The sequence below is a fragment of the Talpa europaea genome, assembly GCF_964194135.1.
Source record: "Talpa europaea genome assembly, contig: HAP1_SCAFFOLD_98, whole genome shotgun sequence".
NCBI lineage: Eukaryota > Metazoa > Chordata > Mammalia > Eulipotyphla > Talpidae > Talpa > Talpa europaea.
Window position 1 is genome coordinate 109,754 of NW_028168021.1, and position 14,218 is coordinate 123,971.

Here is a 14,218-nt window from a genome sequence, read left to right on the forward strand (position 1 = left end):
GCCGGCCTGTCTGCCTGCAGTTTTGGAAAAGGCCATGGTCGCCGAGTATCCCTGGCTTCCAGAGGGTGCCCTCCCCTGACAGGGACTCCGGCCCTACGTCTAGGGAGACTGCGGGCACAGGACCCGCTGCTGGGGCTCTGAGTGGGAGAGGAGGGTGCAGGTGTGCCCCAGGTGGAAGATTTGGACATCTCCGGAGGGGAAGAGAGACCCGTTCCCCCATGGGGGAGTAAAGTTCCGTACCCCCATGGGTGCAGATGTACCCCTAGCCCGAGGTTGCTGAGGGTCCCCGAACCCCCTCACCAGCGCCCACCTGAGCGGGCCCTAGGAAGTGCACCTGTGCGCAGGCAGAGTCGGGTGGGCGGGGTCAGGCTCGCCCAGGGGCGGAGCCTCAGGCTCATCGGCACTGCTGGGCCAGGTGAGGACTCTTCCCCTTTGAGTGGTGCTGCCTTGCGCGGGGCTTACCGCGCCCGCCTGTGTGCCTGCAGTTTTTTAATAGGCCGTGGTCGCCGCTTGTTCCAGGCTTACAGGGGGTGCCCTCCCCTGTCAAGGACCCCGGCCCTCGTCTAGGGCGTCTGCGGGCACAGGGCCCGCTGCTGGGGCTCTGAGTGTCAGAGGAGGGTGCAGGTGTGCCCCGGGAGGATTATTTGCCGTTCCCCTAGGGGGAAGAGGGCACGTTCCCACAAGGGGGAGGAAATTTCCGTACCCCCGTGTGTGCACAGGCCCCCCTAGCTCCGAGGGGGCTGAGGGTCCCCGAACCTCCTCAACAGCGCCCCTAGCGGCGGCCATAGGAAGTGCACCTGTGCGCATGCAGAGTCGGGTGGGCGGGTTCAGGCTCCGGCCAGGGGCGGAACTGTGGCTCATCATTGCTTCTGGGCCATGTGAGGACTCTTCCCCTTTCAGTGATGCTGGCGTGCCTGGGGCTTTCCGCGCGGGCCTGCGTGCCTGCAGTTTTCGAAGAGGCCGCTTTCGCCGCTTGTGCCTGGCTTACAGGGGGTGCCCTCCACTGACAGGGACTCCGGACCTCCGTCTAAGGCGTCTGCGGGCGCAGGGCCCGCCGCTGGGGCTCTGAATGGCAGAGGAGGGTGCAGGTGTGCCACGGGAGGAAGATTTGCCGTTCCCCAGAGGGGGAAGAGGGAACCGTTCCCCCATGGGGGGAGTCGGTCCCGTACCCCCATGGGTGCAGAGGTGGCCCCAGTCCCGTGGGGGCTGAGGGTCCCCGAACCTCATCACCAGCTCCCACGAGCGGCGGCCCTAGGAAGTGCACCTGTGCGCAGGCAGAGTCTGGAGGGCGAGGTCAGGCTCCGGCCAGGGGCGGAGCCTGAGGCTCATCAGCGCTGCTGGGCCAGTTGAGGACTCTTCCGCTTTGAGTGGTGCTGGCTTGCCCGGGTCTTTCCGCGCCAGCCTGACTGCCTGCAGTTTTGGAAAAGGCCCCGGTCGCCGCTTATCCCTGGCTTCCAGGGGGTAACCTCCCCTGACAGGGACCACGCCCTACGTCTAGGGAGTCTGCGGGCGCAGGGCCCGCCGCTGGGGCTCTGAGTGGGAGAGGGGGGTGCAGGTGTGCCCCGGGTGGAAGATTTGGACATCTCCGGAGGGGAAGAGAGCCCCGTTCCCCCAAGGGGGAGGAAAGTTCCGTACCCCCATGGGTGCAGAGGCCCCCCTAACCTCGAGGGCGCTGAGGTTCCCAGAAACTCCTCACCAGCGCCCCCTAGTGGCGGCCCTAGGAAGTGCACCTGTGCACAGGCAGAGTCGGGTTGGCGGGTCAGGTTCTGGCCATGGGCGGAGCCTCAGGTTCATCAGAGCTGCTGGGCCAGGTGAGGACTCTTCCACTTTGAGTGGTGCTGGCTTGCCCGGGGCTTTCCGCGCCGGCCTGTGTGCCTGCAGTTTTGGAACAGGCCGAGGTCGCCGCTTGTCCCTGGCTTACAGGGGGTGCCCTTCTTCTGACAGGGATCTTGTCCCTCCGCCTTGGGCGTCTGCGGGCGCTGGGCCCGACGCTGGGGCTCTGAGTGGGAGAGGAGGGTGCAGGTGTGCAACGGGAGGAAGATTTGGGATTCCCCGAAGGGTAAGACAGCCCCGTTCTCCCGTGGGGGAGGAAAGTTCCGTACCCCATGGGTGCAGAAGTACCCCTAACCCCCAGGGGTCTGAGGGTCCCTGCACCCCCTCACCAGCGCCCCCTAGCGGCGGCCCGAGAAGTGCACCTGTGTGCAGGCAGAGTCAGATGTTCAGGGTCACGCTCCGGTCAGGGGCGGAGCCTGAGGCTCATCAGCGCTGCTGGGCCAGGTGAGGACTCTTCCCCTTTGAGTGGTTCTGGCTTGCCCGGGGCTTTCCACGCAGGCCTGTCTGCCTACAGTTTTGGAAGAGGACGCAGTCGCCGCTTGTTCCTGGCTTACAGGGGGTGCCCTCCCCTGACAGGGACCCCGGCCCTCTCTCTAGGGCGTCTTCGGGCGCAGGGCCCGCCGCTGGGGCTCTGAATGGGAGAGGAGGGTGCAGGTGTGCCCCGGGAGGAATATTTGCCATTGTGGGAGGGGAAATAGGGCTCCGTTCACCCATGGGGGAGGAAAGTTCCGTACCCCCATGGGTGAAGAGGCCACCATTGCCCCGAGGGGACTGACGGTCCCCGAAAACACTCACCAGCGCCGCCTACCGGCGGCCCTAGTAAGTGTCCCTGTGCGCAGGCAGAGTCCTTGGGAGGGTCAGGCTCTGGCCATGGGCGGAGCCTCAGTCTCATCAGCGCTGCTGGGGCAGGTGAGGGCCCGGGGCTTTCCGCGCCGGCCTGTGTGCTTGCAGTTTTGTAAGAGGCCGCGGTCGCCGCTTGTCCCTGGCTTACAGTGGTTGCCCTTCTTCTGACAGGGACCCTGGCCCTCCGCCTTGAGCGTCTGCGGGCGCAGGGACCGCCGCTGGGGCTCTGAGTGGGAGAGGAGAATGCAGGTGTGCACCAGGAGGAAGATTTGGGCTTCCCCGGAGGGGAAGAGAGGCCATTTCTCCAATGTGGGAGGAAAGTTCCGTACCCCCTTGGGTGCAGAGGTACTCCTAGCCCCCAGGGGTCTGAGGGTCCCTGAACCCCCTCAGCAGCGCCCCCTAGCGGCGGCCCTAGTAGTGCACCTGTGAGCAGGCAGAGTCGGGTGGACGGGGTCAGGCTCCAGCCAGGGGCGGAGCCTGAGGCTTATCAGCGGTGCTGGGCCAGGTGAGGACTCTTCCCCTTTGAGTGGTTCTGGCTTGCCCGGGGCTTTCCACGCAGGCCTGTCTGCCTGCAGTTTTGGAAGAGGACGCATTCGCCGCTTGTTCCTGGCTTACAGGGGGTGCCCTCACCTGACAGGGACCCCGGCCCTCTCTCTAGGGCATCTTCGGGCGCAGGGCCCACAGCTGGGGCACTCAGTGGGAGAGGAGGGTGCAGGTGTGCCCCGGGAGGCAGATTTGCCATTCCCCGGAGGGGGAAGAGGGCCCCGTTCCCCTATGGGGGAGGAAAGTTCTGCACCCCCATGGGTGCAGAGGTGGCCACAGTACCGTGGAAGCTGAGGGTCCCAGAACCCCCTCACCAGCCCCCCTATTGGCGGCTCTAGGAAGTGCACCTGTGCGCAGGCAGAGTAGGGTGGGCGGGGTCAGGCTCTGTCCAGGGGCGGAGCCTGAGGCTCATCAGCGCTGCTGGGCCAGGTGAGGACTCTCCCCCTTTGAGTGGTGCTGGCTTTCCCGGGGCTTTCTGTGCCGGTTTGTGTGCCTGCAGTTTTGGAAGAGGCCCGGTCGCAGCTTGTTCCTGGCTTACAGGGGATGCCCTCCCATGACAGGGACCCGGGCCCTCAGTCTAGGGAGTCTGCGGGTGCAGGCCCTCCGCTGGGGCTGTGAGTGGGAGAGGAGGGTGCAGGTGTGCCCCGGGAGGTAGATTTGGTATTCCCAGGAGTGGGAAGAGGGCCCAGTTCTCCCATGGGGGAAGAGGTCCCGTACCCCCATGGGTGAAGATGTGGTCCCAGCCCCGTGGAGGCAGAGGGTCCCCTAACCCCCTCACCAGCGCCCTCTAGTGGCGGCCCTAAGAAGTGCACCTGTGCGCAGGCAGAGTCGGGTGGGCAGGGTCAAGGTCCGGCCAGGGGCGGGGCCTGAGGCTCATCAGTGCTGCTGGGCCAGGTGAGGACTCTTCCCCTTTGATTGGTGCTGGCTTGCCCAAGGCTTTCCGCGCCGGCCTGGAGCCCCGTTCCCCCATGGGGGAGGAAATTTCCGTAACTCCATGGGAGCAGAGGTCCCACTTGCCCCAATGGGGCTGAGGGTCCCCGAAATCCCTCACCTTCTCACCCTAGCGGGGGCCCTAGGAAGCGCACCTGTGTGCAGGCAGAGACGGTTGTGCGGGGTCAGGCTCCGGCCAGGGACGAGCCTGAGGCTCATCAGCGCTGCTGGGCCAGGTGAGGACTCTTCCCCTTTGAATGGTGCTGGCTTGCCCGGGGCTTTCTGCACCGGCCTGCGTGCCTGCAGTTTTGGAAGAGGCCGCGGTCGCAGCTCTCCCTGGCTTACAGGGGGTGTCTTCCACAGAGAGGGACCCCGGCCCTCGTCTTCAGGCGACTGTGGGTTTAGAGCCCGCCTCTGGGGTTCTGAGTGGGAGAGGAAGGTGCACGTGTGCTCCGGGAGGAAGATTTGTGCTTCCCCGGAGGGGAGGAGAGAACCGTTCCCCCATGGGGGAGGAAAGTTCCGTACCCCCATTTCTGCATATGTACCCCTTGCCCAGAGGGGGCTGAGTGTTCCCGAACCGCCTCACCAGCGAACCCTAGTGGCGGCCCTAAGAAGTGCACCTGTGCGCAGGCAGAATCGGGTGGCGGGGTCAGGCTCAGGCCAGGGGCGGAGCCTCAGGCTCACCAGCACTGCTGGGCCAGGTGAGGACTCTTCCCGTTTGAGTGGTGCTGGCTTGCCCGGGGCTTTTCACGCCGGCCTGTCTGCCTGCATTTTGGAAGAGGCCGCGGTCACCGCTTGTCCCTGGCTTAAGTTGGTGCCTCCCCTGACAGGGACCCCGTCCCTCTGTCTAGGGCGTCTGAGGGTGCACGTCCCGCCGCTGGTGCTCTGAGTGGGAATGGAGGGTGGAGGTGTGCCCCTAGAGGAAGATTTGCCGTTCCCCGGAGTGGGAAGAGGGCGCTGTTCCCCCATGGGGGAAGACGGTCCCGTATCCCCATGGGTGCAGAGGTAAGGCCAGCCCCGTGGGGGTGAGGGTCCCTGATCACACTCACTAGCGCCCCCTACCGACGGCCGTACGAAGTGCACCTGTGCGCAGGCAGAGTTGGGTCGGCGGGGTCAGGCTCCGGCCAGGAGCGCAGCCTGAGGCTCATCAGCACTGCTGGGCCAGGTGAGGATTCTTCTCCTTTCAGTGGTGCTGGCTTGCCCGGGTCTTTCCGCGCCGTCCTGCGTACCTGCAGTTTTGGAAGCGGCCGCGTTCGCCACTTCTTCCTGGCTTGCATGCGGTGCCCTCCCCTGACAGGGACCCCGGCCCTCTATCTAGTGAGTCTGCGGGCGAGGGCCCGCCGCTTTGGCTCTGAGTGGGAGAGGAGGGTGCAGGTGTGCCCCGGGAGGAAGATTTGCTGTTCCCCGGAGGGGGAAGAGGGCCCAGTTCCCCCATGGGGGAAGAAGGTCCCTTGCCACCATGGGTGCAGAGGTGGCCCCAGCCCCGTGGGGGCTGAGGGTCCCCGAAACCCCTCATCAGCGCCCCCTAGCATCGGCCCTAGGAAGTGCACCTGTGCGCAGACAGAGTCGGGTGGGCGGGGTCAAGCTCCGGCCAGGGGCGGAGCCTGAGGCTCATCAGCGCTGCTGGGCCAGGTGAGGACTCTTCCCCTTTGAGTGGTGCTGGCTTGCCCTGGGCTTTCCACGCCAGCCTGTCTGCCTGCAGTTTTGGAAGTGGCCGCGGTCGCCGCTTGTCCCTGGATTATAGGGGTTGCCTTCCCCTGACAGGGACTCCGGCCCTCCGTCTAGGGCGTCTGCGGGCACAGGGCCCTCCGCTGGGGCTCTGAGTGGGAAAGAAGGGTGCAGGTGTGCCCCGGGAGGAAGATTTGGGCTTCCCCGGAGGGGAAGAGAGCACCGTTCCCCCATGGGGGATGAAAGTTCTGTACCCCCATGCGTGCATATGTCTCCCTAGCCCCGAGGGTGCTGAGTGTTCCCGAAACCCCTCTCCAGCGACCCCTAGTGGCGGCCCTAGGAAGTGCACCTGTGTGCAGGCATTGTCAGGTGGGCGGGGTCAGGCTCCGGTCAGGGGCGTAGCCTGAGGCTCATCAGCGCTGCTGGGACAGGTGTGGACTCACCCCTTTGAGTGGTGATGGCTTGACCGACGATATGTCTGCCTGCAGTTTTGGAAGAGGCCGTGGTCGTCGCTTGACACTGGCTTACAGAGGGTGCTGTCCCCTGATAGGGACCCCGGCCCTCCGTCCAGGTCATCTGCGGGCGCGGGCCCGCCGCTGGGGCACTGAGTGGGAGAGAAGGGTGCAGGTGTGCCCCGGGAGGAAGTTTTGGGCTTCCCCGGAGGGGAAGAGAGTCCCGATTCCCCATGGGGGAGGAAATTTCCGTACCCCCAATGTTGCTGAGGTCCCCCTATCCCCTAGGGGGCTTGGGTCCCAGAATCCCGTCACCATCGCCCCCTAGCGGCGGCCCGAGGAAGTGCACCTGTGCGCAGGCAGAGTCGGGTTGGCGGGGTCAGGCTCTGGCTAGGTGCGGAGCCTGAGGCTCATCAGCGCTGCTGGGCCAGGTGAGGACTCTTCACCTTTGAGTGGTGCTGGCTTGCCCGAGGCATTCCGCGCCAGCCGGCCTGCAGTTTTGGAAGTGGCAGCGGTCGCCGCTTGTCCCTGGCTTATAGGGGGTGCCTTCCCCTGACAGGGACTCCGGCCCTCCGTCTAGGGGGTCTGCGGGCACAGGGCCCTCCGCTGAGGCTCTGAGTGTGAAAGGAGTGTGCAGGTGTGCCCCGGGAGGAAGATTTACCGTTCCCCGGAGGGGGAAGAGGACCCCGTTCCCCCAGGGGAAGGAAAATTCCGTAACCCAAAGGATGCAGAGGCCCCCTAGCCCCGAGGGGGCTGAGGGTCCCCGAACCCTCTCACAAGCGCCCCCGAGCGGCGGCCCTAGGATGTACAACTGTGCTCAGGCAGAGTTGGGTGGGCGGGGTCAGGCTCCGGCTAGGGGCGGAATCTGAGGCTCATCAGTGCTGCTGGGCCAGGTTAGGACTTCTCCCCTTTGAGTGGTGCTGGCCTCCTGGGGCGTTCCGCGCAGGCCTGCGTGCCTGCAGTTTTGGAAGAGGCCGCGTCGCCACTTGTCCCTGGCTTACAGGGGGTGCCCTCCCCTAAAAGGGACCCCGGCCCTATGTGCAGGGCGTCTGCGGGCACCTGGCCCGCCGCTGGGGCATTGAGGGGGAGAGGAGGGTGCAGGTGTGCCCCAGGAGGTAGATTTGGTATTCCCAGGAGTGGGAAGAGGGCCCAATTCTCCCATGGGGGAAGAGGTCCCGTACCCCATGGGTGAAGAGGTGGCCCCAGACCCATTGAGGCTGAGGGTCCCCTAACACACTCAACAGCGCCCCCCAGCGGCGGCCCTAGGAAGTGCACCTGTGCGCAGGCAGAGTCGGGTGGGCGGGGTCATGGTCCGGCCAGGTGCGGAGCCTGAGGCTCATCAGCGCTGCTGGGCCAGGTGAGGTCTCTTCCCCTTTGAGTGGTGGTGGCTTGCCAGAGGCTTTTCGCACCGGCCTGGAGCCCCGTTCCCCCATGGGGGAGGAAATTTCCATACCCCCATGGGTGCAGAGGTCCCACTAGCCCTGAGGGGGCTGAGGGTCCCCGAACCCACTCACCAGCGCCCCCTAGCTTCGGCCCTAGTAAGTGCACCTGTGTGCAGGCAGAGACGGGTGGGCGGGGTCAGGGTCCGGCCAGGGGCGGAGCCGGAGCTCATCAGTCCTGCTGGGCCAGGTGAGGACTCTTCCCCTTTGAGTGGTCTTGGCTTGCCCGGGGCTTTCCACGCGGCCTGCGTTCCTGCAGTTTTGGAAGTGGCCGCGGTCGGCACTTCTCCCTGGCTTACACGGGTGCCCTCCACTGACAGGGAACCCGGCCCTCCGTGTAGAGTGTCTGTAGGCGCAGGACTCGCCTCTGGGGCTCTGAGTGGGAGAGGAGGGTACAGGTGTGCCCCAGGAGGAAGATTTGGGCTTCCTCAGAGGGGAAGAGAGCTCTGTTCCCCCATGGGGGAGGAAAGTTCCATACCCCCATGGGTGCATATGTACCCCTAGCCCCGAGGGGGCTGTGTGTTCCCAAACCACCTCACCAGCGCGCCCTAGCGGCGGCCCTAGGAAGTGCACCTGTGCGCAGGCAGAGTCGGGTGGGCGGGGTCAGGCTCTGGACAGGAGCGTAGCCTGAGGCTCATCAGCTCTGTTGGGCCAGGTGAGGTCTCTTCCCCTTTGAGTGGAACTGGCTTGGCCGATGCTTTCCGCACCGGCCTGTCTGCCTACAGTTTTGGAAGAGGCCGTGGTCGCCGCTTGTCCCTGGCATACAGGGTTGCCCCCCTGACAGGGAAACCGGCCCTCCGTCCAGGGAGTCTGCGGGCGCAGGGCCCACCGCTGGTGACTGAGTGGGAGAGGAGTTTGCAGGTGTGCCCTGGGAGGAAGATTTGGGCTTTCCTGGAGGGGAAGAGAGCCCCGTTCCCCAATGGGGGAGGAAATTTCCGTACCCCCATGGGTGTAGAGGTCCACCTAGCCCCGAGGGACTGAGGGTCCCCGAACCACCTTACCAGCACCCCCTAGCGGCGGCCGTAGGAAGTGCACCTTTGCGCAGGCAGAGACGGGTAGGCGGGGTCAGGCTCCGGCCAGGAGCGGAGCCTGAAGCTCATCAGTGCTGCTGGGCCAGGTGAGGCCTCTTCCCCGTTGAGTGTTACTATTTTGCCCGGAGTTTTCCGCCGGCCTGCATGCCTGCAGTTTTGTAAGAGGCCGTGTCACAGCTTGTCCCTGGCATGCAGGGGGTGCCCTCCCCTGACAGGGAACCCGGCCCTCTGTCTATGGCGTCTGGGGGTGCATGGCCCGCCGCTGGGGCTATGAGTGGGAGAGGAGGGTGCAGGTGTGCCCCGGAAGGAAGATCTGCCGTTCCCAGGAGTGGGAAGAGGGCCCAGTTCCTCCATGGTGGAAGACCGTCCCGTAACCCCATGGGTGCAGAGGTGGCCCCAGCCCCCTGGGGGCTGCGGTCCCGGAACACCCTCACCAGCGCCCCCTAGCGGCAGCCCTACGAAGAGTGCTCCTGTGCGCAAGCAGAGTCAGGTGGGCGGGGTCAGGGTCCGGCCAGGGGCGGATCATGAGGCTCATAAGCGCTGCTGGGCCAGGTGAGGACTCTTCCCCTTTGAGTCCCCATTCTGCGCGTACTTGCATGCCTACAGTTTTGGAAGAGGCCGCGGTCGCCGCTTGTTCCTGGCTTACAGAGTGTGCCCTCACCTGTCAGGGACTCCGGCCCTCCGTCTAGGGCGTCTGCAGGCGCAGGGCCCGCCGCAGGGGCTCTGAGTGGGAGAGGAGTGTGACGTTGTGCACCGGGAGGAAGATTTGGGCTTCCACGCAGGGGAAGAGAGCCCCATTACCCCATGGGGGAGGAAATTTCCGTACCCCCATTCGTGCAGAGTTCCCCCTAGCCCCGAGGGGGCTGAGGGTCCCCGAACCCTCTCACCAGCGCCCCCTACCGGAGGCCCTGGGAAGTGCACCTGTGCGCATGCAGAGTCTGGTGGGCGGGGTCAGGCTCGGGCCAGGGGAGGACCCTGAGGCTCATCAGCGCTGCTGCGCCAGGTGAGGACTCTTCCCCTTTGAGTGGTGCTGGCATGACCAGGGCTTTCCGCGCGGGCCTGCGTGCCTGCAGTTTTGGAAGAGGCCGCGGTCGATGCTTGTGCCTGGCTTACAGGGGTTGCCCTCCCCTGACAGGGACCCCAGCCCTCCGTCTACGGCGACTCGGGCTCAGGCCCCGCCGCTGGGGCTCTGAGTGGGAGAGGAGGGTATAGGTTTGCACCGGGAGGAAGATTTGGTCTTCCCCGGAGGGGAAGAGATCCCCGTTCCCCGATGGAGGAGGAAAGTTCCGTACCCCCATGTGTGCAGTGTTACCCCTAGCCCCGTGGTGGCTGAGGGTCCCCGAACCTCCTCACCAGCGCCCCCTAGCTGCGGCCCTAGGAAGTGCACATGTGCGCAGGCATAGTTGGGTGGGCGGGGTCAGTCTCCAGCCAGGGGTGGAGACTGAGGCTCACAGCGCTGCTGGGCCAGGTGAGGACTCTTCCCCTTTGAGTGGTGCTGGCTTGCACGGGGCTTTCCGCGCGGGCCTGCGTACCTGTAGTTTTGTAAGAGGCCGCGGTCGCCGCTTGTCCCTGCCTTACAGGGGGTGCCCTCCTCTGACAGGGACACCGGTCATCCGACTAGGGTGTCTGCGGGCGCAGGGCCCACTGCTGGGGCTCTGAATGGGAGACGAGGGTGCAGGTGTGCCCCGGGAGGAAGATTTGCCATTCCCCGGACGGGGTATAGGGCCCCTTTCCCCCTTGGGGGAAGACGGTCCCATACTCCCATGGGTGCAGAAGTGGCCCCAGCCCCGTGTGGGCTGAGGGTCCCCAAAACCCCTCACCAGAGCCCCTTAGTGGCGGCCCTAGGAAGTGCACCTGTGCGGAGGCCGATTCGGGTGGGAGAGGTCAGGTTCCAGCAAGGGGCGGAGCCTGAGGCTCATCAGCGCTGCTGGGCCAGTTGAGGACTCTTCCCCTTTGTGTGGTGCTGGCTTGCCCGGGCATTTACGCGCCACCCTTCTGACTGCAGTTTAGGAAGAGGCCACGGTCGCCGCTTGTCCCTGGCTCACAGGGGGTGCCCTCCTCTGACAGGGACCCCGGCCCTCTGACTAGGGCGTCTACGGGCGCACGGCCCGCTGCTGGGTCTCTGAGTGGGAGAGGAGGGTAGAGGTGTTCCCCGCGAAGAAGATATGCCTTACCCCGCAGGAGGAAGAGGGCCCCGTTCCCCCATGGGGGAAGACGGTCCCGTACCCCCATGGGTGCAGAGGTGGCCCTAGCCCCGTTTTGGCTGAGGGTCCCCGACCCACATCACCAGACCCCCTAGGATGGCCCTAGGAAGTGCACCTGTGGAGGCAGAGACGGGTGTTAGAGTTCAGTCTCCGGCCAGGGGTGGAGCCTGAGGCGCATCAGCGCTGCTGGGCCAGTTGAGGACACTTCCCCTTTGAGTGGTGCTGGCTTGCCCGGGGCTTTCTGCGCCGGCCTGTCTGCCTGAAGTTTTGGAAGAGGCCGCGGTCGCCACTTCTCCCTGGCTTAAGGGGGTGCCCTCCCCTGACAGGGACCCCGGCCCTCCGTCTAGGACGTCTGCGTGTGCAGGGCCCGCCACTGGGTCTCTGAGTGGTAGAGGAGATTGCAGGTGTGCACCGGGAGGAAGATTTGGTCTTCCCCGGAAGGGGACGAGGGCCCCGTTCCCCCATGGGGGAGGAAAGTTCCGTACCCCCATGGGTTCAGAGGCTGCCGTAGCCCCGAGAGGGCTGAGGGTCCCCGACCCTCTTCACCAGAGCACCCTAGCGGCGACCCTAGGAAGTGCACCTGTGCGCAGGCAGAGTCGCTTGGGCGGGGTCAGGCTCCGGCCAGGGGCAGAGCATGGGCTCATCATGGCTGCTGGGCCAGGTGAGGACTCTTCCCCTTTGAGTGGTGCTGACTTGCCTGGGGCTTTCCGCGCGGGCCTGCGTGCCTGCAGTTTTGGAAGAAGCCGCGACTGCAATTGTCCCTGGCTTACAGGGGGTGCCCTCTTCTGACAGGGTCCCCGGCACTCAGACTAGGGCGTCTGCGGGCGCAGGGCCCGCCACTGAGGCTCTGAGTGGGAAAGGAGGGTGCAGGTGTGCCCCGGGAGGAAGATATGCCGTTCCCCGGAGCGGGAAGAGGGCCCCGTTCCCACATGGGGGAAGACGGTCCCGTACCCCCATGGGTGCAGAGGCCCCCCTAGCCCCGAGGGGGCTGAGTGTCCCCGAACCCCCTAACCAGCGCCCGCCAGCAGCGGCCCTAGGAAGGGCACTTGTGCGCAGGTAGAATCGGGTGGGCGGGGTCAGGCGTTGGCCAGGGGCGGAGCCTGAAGCTCATCAGCGCTGCTGGGCCAGGTGAGGACTCTAACCTTTTGAGTTGTGCTGGCTTGCCTGGGGCTTTCCGCTCAGGCCTGTCTGCCTGCAGTTTTGTAAGAGGCCGCGGTCGCCGCTTTTCCCTGGCTTACACGGGGTGCCCTTCTTCTGACAGGGACCCCGGCCCTCCGTCTAGTGCGTCTGCGGGCGCAGGGACCGCCTCTGCAGCTCTGAGTGGGAGAGGAGGTTGCAGGTGTGCCCTGGGAGAAATATTTGTCATTTCCCGGAAGGGGACGAGGGCCCCGTTACCCCATGGGGGAGGAAAGTTCCATACCCCCATGGGTGCAGAGGCCTCCGTAGCCCCGAGCGGGATGAGGGTCCCCGAACACCCTCACCAGCGCCCCCTAGCGGCGGCCCTGGAAGTGCACCTGTGCTCAGGCAGAGTCGGGTGGGCATGGTCAGGCTCCGGCCTGGGGCGGAACCTGGGCTCATCAGGGCTGCTGGACCAGGTGAGGACTCTTCCCCTTTGAGTGGTGCTGGCTTGCCCGGGGCTTTCCTCCCGGGCCTGCGTGCCTGCAGTTTTGGAAGATACCCTGGTCGCCTTAGTCCCTGGCTTACAAGGGGGGTGCAGAGTTCCCCCTAACCCCGAGGGTGCTGAGGGTACCCTAACCACCTCACAAACGCCCACTAGCAGCGGCCCTAGGAAGTGCCCATGTGCGCAGGCAGAGTTTGGTGGCGGGGTCAGGCTCGGCCAGGGGTGGAGCCTGAGGCTCATCAGCGCTGCTGGGCCAGGTGAGGACTCTTCCCCTCTGAGTGGCCCTGGGAGGCCCCGGGCTTTCCGCGCCGGCCTGCCTGCCTGCAGTTTAGCAAGAGGCCGCGGCCGCCGCTTGTCTGAACCTTACAGGGGGTGCCCTCCCTCACATTGACGCAGCGCCTCCTTCCAGGGCTTCTTAGGGCGCACGGCCTGCCTCTGGGTGAGTCAGTGAGAGAGGAGGGTTTAGGTGTTCCCCAGGGGGACAATTTACCGTTCACCCAAGGGGGTAGAGGTCCCCGTTCTCCCACGAGGGAAGAGGGTCCTGTTTTCCCGATGGGTAGATGTCACCCTACCCCCGTGGGGGCTGAGGGTCCCCAAACCCCCTCACCAGCGCCCCTAGCGGCGGCTGTGGCAAGTGCACCTATGGGTACGCTAAGTCCGGTGGGAGGGTTCAGACTTCAACAAGGGCGGAGCCTGAGGCTCCTCAGCGCTGCTGGGCCAGGTGAGGACTCTTCCCCTCTGAGTGCTGCTGGGTTGCCTTGGGCTTTCCATGCCGGCCCGTCTGCTGCGGTGTTGTAAGAGGCCGCGGGGATGCTTGTCTGTGGCTTAGAGGGGGTTCCCTCGCTGACGGTGACCCCGACAATCCGTCTAAGTTGTCTTCGTGACCAAGTCCTGCCGCAGGAGGTTTGAGTGCGAGAGGAGGGTGCAGGTGTCCCAAGGGGGAAGAGGGCCCCGTTTCCAAATCGGGCTTGAGGTCCCTTGACCATGTAGGGGGCCTAAAGCCCCGGACCCACATGTCTGCTGAGGTCCCCCTTCCCCCGCGAGTGAGGGTCCCCGAGCCCCTTCCCAGCGCCCCCTAGCGGCGGCCCTGAGTAGTGCTTCCGGGTGAATGCAGACTCCGGTGGGCGGGGACAGTCTCCGGTCGGGGGCGGAGCCTGGGGCTCATCAGCGGTGCTGGGCCAGGTGAGGCCTCTTGCCCTCCGAGTGGCGCAGGGAGGCACCGGGCTTTCCACGACGGCCTGCCATCCCGCAGTTTAGCAAGAGGCCACGGCCGCCGCTTGTCTGAAGCTACAGGGGTTGCCCTCCCTCACATTGACCCCGCGCCTCCTTCCAGGGCTACTTCGGGCGACGGCTGCCACTGGGGGAGTAAGTGCGAGAGGAGGGTGAAGGTGTTCCCCGGGGGGACGATTTCCCATGGGGGTAGAGGCCCCCCTATGCCCAAGGGGGCTGAGAGTCCCCGAATCAACAACCCACTCACCAGCTTCCCCTGCCTGAGGCCCTGAGAACTGCACCTTTGCGCATGCGCAGATGGGTGGGCGGGGTCAGTCTCCGGTCCTGGGCGGAGCCTGGAGCTCATCAGCCCTGCTGGGCCAGGTGAGGACACTACCACTTTTTTGGGGGGCCTGGTTGTCCCGGGCTTTCCGCCTCGGCGAGT